A 14,959-nucleotide genomic window follows, 5' to 3' on the forward strand; every position below is an offset into this window, starting at 1 on the left:
TTGCAGCCCTTCCCTCCCTGAACCTCAGTTTGCCAATCTGTAAAATGGGATAATGATAGTTCCAATTCCATAGGATTGAGCAAGAAGTAAATTACATCATGTTTATAAAAATATAAAGTACACAATACCTGGAACATAAATGCTCAACTAATGGCATTGTGACAATGATATTAAAGATCTACACACATTGTTAAGCCCCCAGAGTGTACACTCTGGATAAGCCACCATGCTTTTCAAAACCCTATCCAAAGTATACTTAGCTGCCCCCATCTCTATTTCCATTTCCTAAGGCAGCTGGCAACTTCTAAGGCACCCTAGAGAGGACATGCATCCTCATGGCACAAGGCATCTGAAGATAAGGGGCTGTGGCCAAAGACAGTTCCTCTCCCCCCTCATCAGGCCTCCTGGAGTGAGGCCTGACCTGGATAGCTGCCCCAGATCCTTGGGTCCACTGCTGAACTGGGACCCAAGCCAGAGCCCTGACCATAGACCAGTAACACAGGTGGCTACCAACACTTCAGCCAGAACAATGCTCCGACATGCAATTCCCTCTGTGGGGTTCCACAGACTTCCCTGTGTTCCTCACCCCTCACTAGTTAGGAGGACCTTAATGATCATCTATTCTTTTTTCTTTTTTTCTTTTTGTGAGAAAGGGGGACCATGGCATCATCATAGCTCATTGAAATCTCAAACTCTTTAGCTCAAGCAATCCTCCTGCCTCGGCCTCCCTAGTAGCTGGGACTACAGGTGCCTGCTACAACATCAGCTAATTTTTTCTGTTTTTAGTAGAGACAGGATCTCCCTCTTGCTCAGGCTGATTTCAAACTCCTGACCTTAAGGGACCCTCCTGCCTTAGCCTCCCAGTGTGTCAGGATTACAGGCATGAGCCACCTCTCTCAGCCCTGATCGTTTATTCTTAAACATGGAGCTTCTACCTAGAGAAACGCACAGTGACACTAAATGTCTTATATGATCTCAGGAGTTTCCAGATCCTTTGATGCCATCATGGACCACCAGTTGATCCAGCTCAACCACCACTTTTAAAAAAGAAACAGCTTCTTTTTTTTTTTTAAGATTTTTTTTTCTTTTGAGACAGAGTTTCACTTATTAGCCCTCAGTAGAGTGCTGTGGCACCACAGCTCATAGCAACCTCCAACTCCTTGGGCTTAGGCAATTCTCCTACCTCAGCCTCCCAAAGTAGCTGGGACTACAGGTACCCGCAACAATGCTCGGCTATTTTTTGGTTGCAGTTAGGCTGGGGCGGGGTTTGAACCTGTCACCTTTGGTATATGGGGGCTGGTGCCCTACTCACTGAGCCACAGGCGCCACCCAAAAGAAACAGCTTCTTTATTGAGATATAATTCACAAACCATCATGTTTACCCTTTCACTATACACAACTCAGTGTTTTTTTTTTTTTAGAATAGTCACAAAGTTGTACATCAATCACCACCATCTAATTCTGGAACATTTTCATCACTCCAATAAATAAATAAATAAATAAATAAACCCATACCCATTAGCAGTTACTCCCCGCTCTCCCCTTCTGCCAGTCCCTGGCAATCACTAATCTACCTTTTGTTTCTATGGACTTGCCTACTCTGAACATTTCATATCAATGTAATCATACAGTCTATGGTCTTTTATTGTTCACTTGGCATAATGTTTGCAAAATTCATCCAGGTTGGATAATATATTTGTACTTCAATCCCTTTGATGGGCAAATAACATTTCCGTGTATGGACATACCACCTTTGTTTACCCACTCATCAGCTGATAGATATTGGGCCCACTGTGGCCCATCAAATACATTTTACAGATGGGGAAAGTGAGGCACAAAGTTACCATAACCTGGATGGGATAGGAGTCTAGGCCTCTCCTAACATCCACTCTGGGAGAACCCAGAGAACAGAGTCCAAGCACATGAAAAAGTTCTCCCAGCTACAGATCAGCCAGAGCAGGAGCATTTGAACCAATTTCCAATGAATGCCAGGCCACAGCTTCATCCTTGACAAAAGAAGTCATGCTCACTGTCCACCCTCTCAGGCCTAAGCAACCACCACCTCTTCTCTGCCACAGTTCCTAGCTGGTCACCCTGCTTTCACCTTTGCCCCACTGCAATCTATTCTTAACCTTAGGAACCAGTGAATTTGTGAAAACCTAAGTTGGAGCATGACCTGTCTCTGCTCTGCTCACAAACCCCCCACCCCCAATGATTCAACAGCCAAAACCCTTCTGGTGGCCTTTGCAGGTTCACAGGGTTACATCCCAGCTCCCTCTCTGACCTCACCTCCCTCTGTTCCAGCCTCCCCCTTTCTCAAACACACCAGACACCAAGCATGCTTCTGCCTCAGGGCCTTTGCACTGGCTCTGACTGCATCGCTCTTCTCCCTGAAATCACTTGAGTCCTTGCCTCCTTTTCTTTGCCAAAGAAAACTGCCTCACCAAACAAGCCTTTACCAAAAACTTCCCCTAAAAGGACACCTCTTCCCTTCATGCTTTCTCTCCTCAATGCGCTTTCTTTTTCTTTACGGCACTAATTACCACATGACACATCATGTATTTATCAGTTCACTTGTTTATCATCTGTCTCCTTCACTGGAATGGAAGCTCCATGAGGGCAGGGATTCTTGTCCACATCATTTACTACTGTACCCCAGGTGCTGGCACATAGTAGGCGTTCAATAGGTAGTTATTGGATGGGTAACTTAAACCTTCCAGTAAATAAACAAACCAGTCTTTTCACCTACCCATCCTGGTGCTGTCAGGGTAATCATTTTACAATAACAATAGCACCTAATTTTTCTGGGGCATCTCTGTAAGCCAGGACCTTAGGGAACGCTATCCCCGTACACAGGCCAACGTATTTAATCCTGAACCCAGAGACTTAGCTAATGATGATGAATTTCAAAAAGGTTAGGCAACTTGCCCAAGGCCATGGGGGCTGAGGTCAGAAAAGGAACCCAAGCATCTAATCTGAGGGCAGACCAGTGCTCTTAAAATCTCTAAGCCACAACAGCCACATTCTGGAGAAAGAACCAAACAGTGGAAATGAAAGCCAACCGCTGAGCTCTGGGCACCCCCGAGACTGCTGCTTCGCACGTGCCGCAGTCCCGCCCCATCGCTCTTTGATCTTTGCAGCGCCTGTGGCCCCACTGACCCCTTCGTGAGTTATAAGGGCCGCGGGACCCATAACCCAGCATTCCCGGACTCCCAGAGTCGTCAGGACGCGGCGCTCCACGTGGTGATGAATTAGCCTGCCTGAGCGCTGGCTTTGTCCGGGTTAGGCCCGGCTGAGGAGCTTTCAAGCTGGTTTTCGACGGGGCGTGGCGAGAGGTGGATTGTGTGTGAGTGTGTGTGTGTTCCAGGGGAAACTGCCTTTTTCCTTTCCCTCTCAAGAAGAGGGGCACAGGTATGCTCTTAGAGCGCCCCAGGTGAGATGTTAACGCTGTGAAAACCTCCAGTACCCCCAGCATCCAAGAGCGACCTCTCTGGGAACCCCCCACACACACACAGACACACACTCTACACACTTTTGGAGGCTACAAAGGCCCCAGTGCTCCCTATCCTACCCCTCCTGTCCACCCACCCCTCCCCGCCCAGACCATTTCTTCCATCCCATTTGATAGTCTAGGCGGAATAATCCTTTTGGAGACCGGCTGGCCCTTGCTGGACTGGACGCGCCCACAACTGAGCGCGCAGCCTCGATTCATTGTTGGGGTCCGCCAGGGACTCCCTGCCGCGACCCTTTGTCGCTCGCTCCCCACAGGGCCGCTCCAGATGCGCCACCGCTGCCGGCGCCCCTCCCGTCCCACGCGCCCTGGGCAGCGCCGAGACGGCTCTTACGCACCGGGAGGAGTGGGCCCGCCTTGCCCGGTGCCCTCACGGCCGCTGGGCTGCGCCCGCCTTTGTCTGCCTCCTTTGTCTGCCCCGCGCCCTAGCCGAGGCGGCGGCTAGGCCTCTGGGGAGCGGGCCCGGAACGCCGAGCGCAGCTGGCGAGGGCGAACTGCCCGGGAGCGCGCGGGGCCGACCCGGGGCTGCCCCTCGGCGGGGGGCGGTCGAGCCCGCTGCCCACCTGCCTCCGCCCGCCGCCCCTCCTCTGTCCCCTCCCCGCGCTCCCGCCCCTTTCCCTCCAGCCCGCCCCCTCCCGCTTCCTTCCAGTCCCACTCAGCCTGGGCACATCCTTCTGCCGCCCTCGCACCTCTCCGCACGGTCCCAGCTCCGTGGCTCGGTGCTCGGCTGCGCTCGGCTCCCGCAGGCGCTCAGCCTAGCGCCCCTCGGCCCCCTCCCCGCCGGCCGGACAGGTAAGGCACGGCCTTGGCCCGCCCCTGGCCCCGCCCTACCGCCTCACCTGGCTGCGCGCCCGGACAAAGGTGGGCTACCTGGTGCGCTCAGAGACTGGGTGCGCGGGGACTGAGGCTGGAGGTGAGGATACTGCTTTCTTTCCGGCCCACGGACCTATCAGTCCGTGGGTCAGCCGGTCGGTCCGCCGCCTCCGCTCCTCCCTGCGTCTCCCCTGGAGCTCTTGGATCTGCTCCCAGACTCGTCGTCCGCCCACCTGCCACTGGACGCTCACTTTTACGCGCTCTGACACTCCGCCTCGCGCGCGCCCTCGCCACCCTTTCGGGTTTGACTCTCGCTCACTCTCCTTCTTGGCACTAGCTTTCTCTCTGGGACCCGGTCTCTTTGTCTCTCTGTCTCTGCGTCTCCGCGTGTTCTCTCAGGCCGGGCACCCCGGTCTGCCACCGTTGGAAGAAGCCTCAAAGACTCGCTGAGCCCTGGACAGAGCTGGCGGAGTGCCCTCCTGCCCTTTTGAGGCAGCCGATGGGGAGGAGTGTGAGGGGAGGACACTAAGCGCGCCCAGAGCCAGCACCGCTAGTGGCTCGGCGCCCTCCCCTTTGGGCACCAGGCAGTACCCACCCCACAACCTCGACGGCTCTGGGCTCACACTCAGTCCCTTCCACTCCCCACCGCTGCCTTTTCTCCCTCCCCTCTCCAAGGGTCCTAGTGGCCTTAGGGGAGCGCCTTCACTTCCACCAAGTCTTCCTTAGGTCCTCTGCTGGGTGCCCCCTTGACCTTCCCCTTTGATCTCGCCTGCCCAGTATACCCTCCTACTGCTCACCTCTCAGCCTGGCAACACGCCTCGTGTAACCGGTTTAGTACCACCCCTCCGGGGGCAGGCAGACAGGGGCTTTGAGAGTGATCTGGAACAAAGGAATGCACCTCTCTGAGCCTCAGTGTTCCCATCATAAAACGGGGGTATGCCAATACTTACCTGCCGGGATTTGTGTGGAAATAGTGAGGAAGCATGCCAGATGCAGCTCGGGCTGGTTCCCACACCCGTCGGGGGAGGGGAGGAAAGTCTGCAGTCCCTGGGCGGGGTGCGGATAGGGGATAGGAAATGGATCAGAAATTCCAGACTTGGAGACACTTCAGAGTACCCAGCCACAATGTGGTCCCCATCACACTGTCTGTCTCCTCCTACCCACACTGGCATTCACATCCTTAAAAGCCTGTTTTCTCCCTCTCTCGCATACCCTCTGCTTGTCCTAAAATCAGTTAAAATAATCAGAGTGAAAGGGGTCACTTCTTCTGAAATGAGATTAGTGTGGCCATGTCGATGTCACTGACAGCCGCCCATTCATCAGGAAGCATCCAATTCTGAATCTCTGCCTTGCACCAATTTCTTTTATAATGGCACTGGCCACAAGCCGGGTCCTCTCCTCTGGGGGGATTGTCTGGCTGGCTCCTAGACGGGCAGTGTGATTGCCCGAGCCCCAGCCATCCATGGTGTAGGTTGTGGTAACAGATGACACACCACCCCAGGAGCCCAGCAGTGGCATAGGCTGAGTGGCTTAACGAGGGCAACTTTGGAAAAGGGAAACCTTCTTCTGGCTGGCAGGGTCTGGGCTCCCCTGGCTGAGTTTTTGTTTCAGCCACAGCCAGGGCTGACAACCAGAGCCTTTCTCTTTGGAGGCAGGAATGGAGCCAGCCCTCACAGCCCCCTCATCCAGGCTTCCACTCATGACCCTGCTTTGGCAACCCTGGTCCTCCCACCATCTCTGCCTTCTGCCTTCTTGGGACACAGCCTTTCTAGGGAAAGCCAGGTCAGCAGCTCCTGCCACCACCACCACCCCACCACCCCGGAATCTTGCTTGGGTCTGCCTTGCCTCTCACCCACAGTGAAAATGATGGCACCTTCTCTGCCTTCCTCCACCCCCTCAATCAGTCCATCCCCTCTTCCCAACCCAAAACTCTTAGAGGCTCTCTGTGGCCAGTGAATTAACTCCAGAGACCCTGCTAGGCACAGCCCTATTCTGCGCACCTCCCACCACGCCCCCCTCTACCTCCCTGGACTCAGTCACAATGAAGAATTGATCCTGCTCATGGCCTATCTTCCTCTGAGCTTCTGCTAGGGCCCTTCTTTCATCTGAAATGTCTCTGCTGCCATGGTTCAATCAAAGCCCACCCATCCTCTCCATCCTCACAGACCAAGGTCAGATGCCCCCTGCTGTGGGAAACCCGCTGCTCTCTCTTGCCTCCCTGTCTCTTGTGGTCTGCACGGCATGATCTGTATCTAGAATTGCCTGCTCCTCCCTGGGTGGGGGCTGCATCTCTTTCCATTTGTGGCCTAGTGTCTGGCACACAGTAAATGTTATATTGAATTGCATCCTGAGTCAAAGGGACAGGAGTGAGCAGAAAATTACAGCCACAGCTTCTCTCTGAGCTCCACTGAGTCCTGCCATCCAGGCAGAGCAGAGATGGCCTGAGAGCAATGGAGCTCTGGCTGGGGAATCAGGGGGTGGGAGAGAGTCACCTGGAAACCCCCTGTGGTACTGGTGCCCTGCATCACCCTGGGAAAAGAGGATGTTCTCTGTGACTTAGAGGGACAGAGTGTGAGACCGAGCTTGACTCCCAGCTAATTGCTTAGCAGTTATGTGACCTGAAAGGGTCCCTTCACTTGTCTGGCCTGGTAATGTGACGGAGCCAGGATTGCACCCTGTTCTCTTGACCCATAGCCTGGGAAGATCAGGAACTTCCTCCAACGAGGGGTTCCCAGGAGGGTGGGTCATATGAGCAGCATATGAGCATCCCTGTTCTGTCCCATTCGGCGGGTTAGTGTCTCTCACTTGGTCTCCTGACCTTCTCTGCTTGTCATGCCCCAGCCCTTACTCTCAAGGGTGAGCCATTGTGGCCAGTAATTTCCCAGGAAGCTCACGGGAGGATGGCTAAGTCCTTTCCATCAGAGGCCTCCCCCTGCCCCTCCCCCAGATCCCAGGTTAGGCAACTCCTCCCCCACTTCAACACCATGGCCTGGCATTAACCACCCAGTTAATGTCCCTTGATGGAGTGCAGGGTAATGCTGAATGAGGTCCCTCCTAGAGTACAGAGCTGCTGGGTTGAGTTCATTGTAGGATGTATGGTTTTTAGATATTCTCTCTGTGCCAGGCCAGGCACATCACCCACCCTGAGAATGCCAGCAGGTGCAGTGGTATTGGTTATTGAATGGTAGCATGAGCAGTGGTCAAAGCTACGTAAGTCAGATGGCTTCAGACCGTGGCTCTACCACTTGCTCTACTATGTGACCTCAGTATCCCTCAAATCCCTCAAGTCCTTCGAATCTTTGTCCTGATATTCCTAGGTAGCCATTGTTGCTATTATTATCTGAAAAATATTATCCATTTAAAAGGACTAAATTGGACAATGGATATAAAGCTCTTGGCCTAGAATAATAGGTGCCCAGTAGATAAAACCCAAACAAACATATTCATTTTTCAGATATGGAGCTAAAGCCCAGAGAGGTTCATTAACCTGCCCAGGGTCACACAGCTATTAAGTGCTAGAGCCAGGATTCAAGCCCAGGCTTGTCTGGTTCCAGGTGTCTTTCCACTGCATAAAGGCCTTGCCAGGACCTGACAGCAAGCATTTTGTCACTTGAAGATTAAACTATGGGTTTGAACAAATGGCAAATGATGTTAAATTGTCTGGGCACCAAGATAATGAAGTCCAGGGAACATGGAGGAAGAGGGTTGCAAGGACCTGTGATCCCACAGGAGGTAGGACTCAAGCTTAGGAGGTGGGGGTACTGGGTCAGGGAGCTGAAAGCCTCTGGGAGGGCGGGGCCACCGAAGAGTCCCCCAATCCCCTATACAGGTTTCTTAAGGTGTGAGGCCTGCCGGGAGCACAAATCCCAAGGCTGCTGTTGGAAATAATAAAAGCAGATGGAGTCGCCCCTGCAGGGAAGCCAAAGCTCATTTGCTAAGATAATGGCCCCCTCCAGGCCGGCCTGGGCCTATCTTGCCTCACCATCGATCACCCCACAGAGGACAGAGAACTGGCCACCTGTGCCTGTCCCTTGGCACACACAGGCACAGATACATACATGCTTTCACCACCACAGCCCAGCCCAGCCTTCACGGTCTGACCCCTCTTTTCTGTCTCCTTAATAACACCCTGTTATTCACCCTCCCCATCACCCACCCCCACACACCCAGGCTGTCCCACTCACTTTATGTACCTTCACCTCCCCTAATCCTCACAACCACAGGCGTTGTACAAGAGAGGACACTGAGGCTCAGAAAGGTTCAGAGACTTGCCCAAGTCACACAGCTCCTTTATTCTGCTCAGTGGGGGTTCTCCCGTGGCCCAGCTTGACCAATTTGAGCCAGTATCTGTGTGCGATGCACCAGTGGCTTCTCACCAAGACCATCTGTAGCTCCCCAGCCAGTGGGGACACCTGGTGGCAGGAATAGAAGCTCCCTGTTGTGGGAACTTTCCAAGGCCAAAGCTGTGTCTCTCCCATCAGACGGGGAAATCCCTGAACTCATCAACTCTGTCTCCCCCATTAGACTGGCAGCTTCCTTCGGCCAGGGGCTGCTTCTTGTTCACAGGGCAGAACCTGTATCTCTCATCAGCTTAGGAGTCCTCCAAGTCATCATGATGGGCCAGGGCTCTGTGTCTCCCCCAAACCAGAGCTGGTGTCCCCCTTCAGACTGGAGCAAGTTCCCTGGCAGACCCCCCACCCCGGTTTTATTCTCACCTAAGGCATTCAGCAGGTCAAGGGCAGGGCTCTCTCCCTGAGAAAGGCCTGTGAAGGGGCAGGGGAGGCTCTGGTTTCTCTGAGGTCCCTTTCCATCTGCAGGTGGCACACTGAGGACTGTAATGCCACAGGCAAGTAGGCAGATGGGTAGCAACTAGCCCAGGGCCATCAGAGTGCCAATACACCAAGGAGCACCCACCAGGGCAGCTGTTAGAGTCTTGGCCACTCTACCACTGAGCTCTGCCCTCCACCCCACCAGCTCTGCCAGGTGTCACCCGTACCTGGAATGAAACCACCCACACACACCACACAGAAGTCAAATCTCACAACCAGCTTAAGACTCAATGAAGAGGCATGATGGTGGTAGCAATCAAGAGGGGATAGAGGGAAAGTCTGATCCCAAATTTCCCGGGAAAGAGCCCAGCCCAGGAATAAATTTAGAATTCATCCCGTCCCTCCCCTACTCTCATGTAGGATATAACTATTGATTGAACAAGTGGGTAATTACCCACTTTCCAGCTCCTTCTGAAAGTCTGCTCCCAGGGTGCTGTAAGCCCCACAATTCCCCAGCTGGAGCTCCGGGATTGCTGGACCGACCGCAAGGTGGCCACACTGTCCTAAGAGTACACAGGACCTGGAGACTGCACCTCTATTCTCCAATTCCAGCCATTCCAAGAAGTGTCCATCTGGGTGAGGAGTCAGATCAATTCCAAGTTAAGATGATCTTAACATCTTCATGAAGTAAGAAAAGGTAACATCCGAGATGATTCCTGCATCCACCAGTGTCTACCACTGCTGAGTCCTGATTCTGGGGATGCAATTGCCGCCTCCTACCTCCAGGGCTCCCGTGCTGGGAGTGTCAGAAAGGGAGAATATTTTGGTGACAGACAAGGACAGGGTATCATCTGCCCCTCCTCCCTGTTGAACAGGTAAAGGAGTTTTGTCATTGTGGATCCTAAATCCACAGGCTTCGATGGCAGATGGGGCCTCTGAGACCACCTAACCCAATAGTTCAGTGGTTCTCCTCTCCCACTGCCTACCAAAAAATAACTTGTTTGATAAGTGCAAATCTTTTCCCAAATGAAATTTCACCCACAATCCCAATATGTAAAAACCGACAAAAACTGTGTTTTATAAGCAGTGTAGCACCCCATCACCACCAATTAATTCTCTCCCCAATCAAAATGTCCTGTATTTTATGCAGATAGAGTTTTAAGCCCTACCTACAAATTATCTCTCTTCAGCCTCTTCTACATATATTCTATGCAACCACTGTTATGCCTCAATTTACAATATTCACTTATTTTAATTGATTAATGAATTTATTTACTTTTGAGACAGAGTCTCATTCTGTTGCCCAGGCTAGAGTGCTATGGCATCAGCCTAATTCACGGCAACCTCAAACTCCTGGATTCGAGTAATCCTCCCACCTCAGCCTCCCAAATAGCTGAGACTACAAGTGCCTGCCATGACACCTGGCTAATTTTTCTATTTTTAGTAGAGATGGCCGTCTGGGTCTTGGCACAGGCTGGTCTCGAGTTCCTGAGCTCAAGCTATACTCCTACCTTGGTCTCCCAGAGTGCTAGGATTACAGGTGTGAGCCACCACACCCAGCCTTTTTTTGTTTCTGTTTTTAGAAACAGGGTCTTGCTGGTATTGAACTCCTGGCCTCAAGTGATCCTCCCACTTTGGCCTCCCAAAGTGCTAGGATTACAGCCATGAACCACTGCAACCAACTATTTACTTTTTTTTTTTTTTAGACAGAGTCTCACTATATCACCCTCTGTAGAGTGCCATGGTGTCACAGCTCACAGCAACCTCAAACTCTTGGACTTAAGCAATTCTTTTACCTCAGCCTCCCAAGTAGCTGGGACTACTACAAGTGCCTGCCACAACACCCAGCTATTTTTTGGTTGTAGTTGTCATTGTCATTTGGCAGGCCCAGGCTAGGTTTGAACCCACCAGCTCCAGTATATGTGGCTGGTGCCCTAGCTGCTGAACTACAGGCACTGAGCCTCAACTATTTACTAATTTAAAGTAAACCGATGAGAAAATAAAAGCTGTTCTTAATGCTATAAAATAATGCAATGGATGTCAGTTACGCTTGTGGATATGAGGCTGAACTTCTAACTGGCTTTGATTTTTCATGTTCAGAAAATCCTGGAGCGTGCACTGAAGTAGTTGCAAATGGCAGCAGTTCTTTTTTTGAACTGCTCACCTTGCATCCCTGGAATACTCCTCAGCAAACCAGAAGTCCATGTGACAGTGGGGCTGTGCCCGTGTTAAAATTGGGTAGAGAACACATTTGAGAGTGTCTGTTATTTTTACTACAGTTTTCAAAATAGTTTAAAATACATTTTCGAAAAGTGAAGTTAGAATCAGATGCTTACAGAGCCCCCAAAACATCTCTGCCAAATACGGTGGTTCAAATTTATCACGTTGGCACTTGAGGAGGAGACTGGGATGAGGGAGGAGGGAAGGGATGGGCTCCAGCTCCCCCAGTGGGTGGTTGTCTGGTTCACAGCCTACCATCCTCCCTGCTCCATCCAAGCCTCACTGATACCCTTGACCCAGGATTCCCATCGGACCCCTCCAGCACCTCTCTCCCCCTTTTTGCTCCCAACCCACCATGCAGCGGGTGAGAATGTTAGCCCTACAGCTGTCCTGAGAAGCCTGGTGGCTGAGCGCCACAGTTGTCTGCCAGGTGGGCGGGGCAGGAGCAAACCCCCCCCCCCAGCCTCCTGGCCCCCACATGCAGGGCTGTTGGCAGGGAGGGGGCTCAGGAATCAACACAGGCTCCAAGCTTGATTAATTGCTTTCTCTGGCATATGCCCTGCTTGCCTGTGGCCTCCTGGACTGAGACAGCTCAGGCAGGCAGCTCTCTCCCTCCTGTGGCAGGGTGGGGGCTGGATGGGGACAGGAGATAAGCCCCTAACCTCTCCCTCCTCAGTTTCCTTTTCCCCTGACCACACTCAAGGATGAAGACGCCTCTCACAGCAATGACAGGCGATGTTGTGGGGGAGGCAGATGACCCCCCGGGTGATGGGAACGAGGACAGTATCTGCTGGGCACTGGGTGCACCCAGGCCTTGAGGTGGGCTTCCCCTCTCACCAGTTACATCATCTTAGACCGGTGGCTTACCAGCCCACCCCAGCCTCACTTCCCTCATTTTAAAAACACGGAAAACTCTACCCAACGTGCAGGGCGTTTGAGAGGAGCTAAAGACAGGGACAAAATAAGCTCATAAGGGCCTGTTATTACGATTGCTTTTGCTTTGCTTTGTTTTGTTTTTAGTGATTCACACGGCCTCTGGGTTGTGATGTTGCTGATGCCCCTCAACAACTTGTCCAGGGCAACTCCAGGCTGTTGACTGTCCTCAGTCCTGGGGGTCGGGGGTGGTTAGGTAGACCCAGGCCCAGAGAGCAGCTTTGTGAACAAGCAGGGGCAGAACCACCCAGGGCTGACGGGAGGGCTGCCTCCCCTTCCCTGGATGCCTGGTGCTTTGTAACACAACCTCCAACTGGCTTCCAAAGTGACAGAAAGAGATTGGAAGCCTTCATCACTGTGGATCCTTGGCTGGGCTTCTGTAGCAGCCCACGTTTCCCAGATGGCTCTCTGCCAGGTTGGCATCTCAGCTGCTGGGCTCTGCCAAGATCTGTCTACAAATCCCTGGGCTTGGAGAAGGGGGTCCGTGCGTCTTCCTCCAGCCCCTTTTCCAGCTCACACACACATCCTGGGATCTGTGTATGATTTTCTGATCCACAGTTATGAGTGCCTATTGTGTGCAGGGTCCTGTACATTCTACTGTAGCACAGGGAAGACTGGGGCAGAGTCCCCGAGGAGCATCCAGTCCAGCAGGAGATTTAAAAGCTGAGAGTCCCAGTACAGAATGATACAAGAGGTCTTGAAGATCTGGATAAAACCCACATGGCAGTACCCAGAGGGAATCACATTGAGTTGGGGACTGCCCAAGGCTTCCTAGAGGAGGGGACATTTGGGATGATCCTAAAGGATGGGCAGGCTTTGGATGGCAGAGGGAACAGCCTAAGTGAGAACAGAGAGACAGGAAGGATGGGGTGTTTTTCGAGGCCAGCAGTCTGTATTGGCTGTGAAGGGAGGGAAGTAGAAGTCAGAGCTGTCAGGCTCGGTTGGGGTCACATTATACAAGGTCTTAAGTGCCAAAGTGAGGAGTCTGTGGTTAATGGGAAGATCATAGGGAGCCATGGACAGTTCTGAGCAGGTGCTATCAAAGCAATGTGGGGCAACAGAACCTGGATCTGTGGAGAGGGATGGCGCCCCACAGGGTGCATTGCACTGCCCTGAAGTCCCTGCCTCCTCTGCCCCAGCTGGCTGCTTGCCATAACTCATGTGGCATGAAGTGGGTAGGGAAGAAAGATGGCATCAAAGTGGGTGTCCCTGTGCATCTGAACAAACCCACAAATAAGGGTTTGGCAGTGGGGCTGGGAAGATGGCAGGCCTGGTGGGCTCACAATGCTTGGTGGTGGTGGAGCACGAGGGCTTCATCTTCTGGCTCTGCAGGGAAGGAGCTGTCCTCTAAACCCAGCAGAGGCTGACTCGGAGCATCACTGATGGCCTCCTGTGTGTCCCTGAGGACAATGAGCTGCCTGAGGGGCTGCCCACCTCTCAGCCAAGCCTCATCTGCCCACTCACCTGCACTTTCTGAGTTTTCTGCCTTATTCTTCTTGACGCCCAAGATGAGTGGGGAGGTGATGCTATTCGCTGGCCAATGTCTGAAGCTTCCCTGTCACAGGGGTGCTCTATGGGGTCCTCTCAGGCTATCAGTGGCCCCAAGAGATAGAAAGGCAAGGCTGGCTGAACCTTGGCCATAGGCAGCATCCGACAGGGACCCAGAGCCTTTCCCGCCACAGGGAGCGCAGAGGATTGGGCAAAATGCCAACCTGCAGAGTAGCCCCCGCTCTGCCACTGGCCCTGAAACAGGGCTGAGGAGTCCCTCTGAGCCAAACAATGCTTGAGTGACAGGCCTTTAAAATATGCCTCTCCTCCCCACCAGCTGCCTCAGGAATCCGGGAACACAGGCGAGGGCTGCAGAGCCTACAGTCTTAGGAATGGATACGTGTGTGTGTGTGTGTGTGTGTGTGTGTGTGTGTGTTGGAGAGACAGGGTTGTCACATGTCCATCCCATATTGTGTCCCACACCCCTCACCACTATTCACCCAGGGTCTTCAGGCAGCCCCCGTGATCAGGGACAAGATGGAAAATAATGAACCACTTGGTTATCTCAGCCTATGGCTCAGGGATAGCTAAGCCGGGGCAGTGGAGGGTAGGGCCTAGGCTCCCAGGGAGGGGTCCACAGACCCAAAGAAGCAGGGGAAGTGTTTCCTTCCTCCCCCGGGGGGCATCTTCCCTGCCCTCTAGCCTCCCTCAGTGTCAGCTAAGGCGAACTTGGGACAGGCCGGCTGGTGTGGGGGCCATAGGACTGAGGCTGGCAAAAGGAGAGATGCTGGAAATCAGGGCGTCTTCACCGGCTGTCCAAGCTTCCCGCAGCCCTGGGCAATTATACAGCCACAAATCACAAAGAAACAGCGGCGTAAGCACCTCTGTGAGCCTAATGGAATACTCGGAGGCCTGGGGAGGACATCAAAATTCAATCAGCTTGGCTAACCTGGTGTCAGCTTGTCTGGACTCAGTGAGGCAGGTGCAGTGGAGGGGAGGGAGGGGCTGCAGGTGGGGGGCATGTCCAGAGTCTGATAGACACCCCCACCACCACCCCCAGCTGCTGCTCCTTCCTCAGGCTATGAAGGGAAGGCACCAGCCCCCCCAGGAGGCTCCACTTCTGCGAGGGAAGCAGGGGCTGTCCTAAGGGTGGGCAGGCTGCTCACTTCGCCCTGCAGGCATCAGAACCAAGTCTGCAAAGCCATGCCCAAAGCCCCTCAGCCCT

The sequence above is a fragment of the Otolemur garnettii genome, unplaced genomic scaffold (assembly GCF_000181295.1).
Source record: "Otolemur garnettii isolate 467f Iridium unplaced genomic scaffold, OtoGar3 scaffold00067, whole genome shotgun sequence".
Lineage (NCBI taxonomy): Eukaryota > Metazoa > Chordata > Mammalia > Primates > Galagidae > Otolemur > Otolemur garnettii.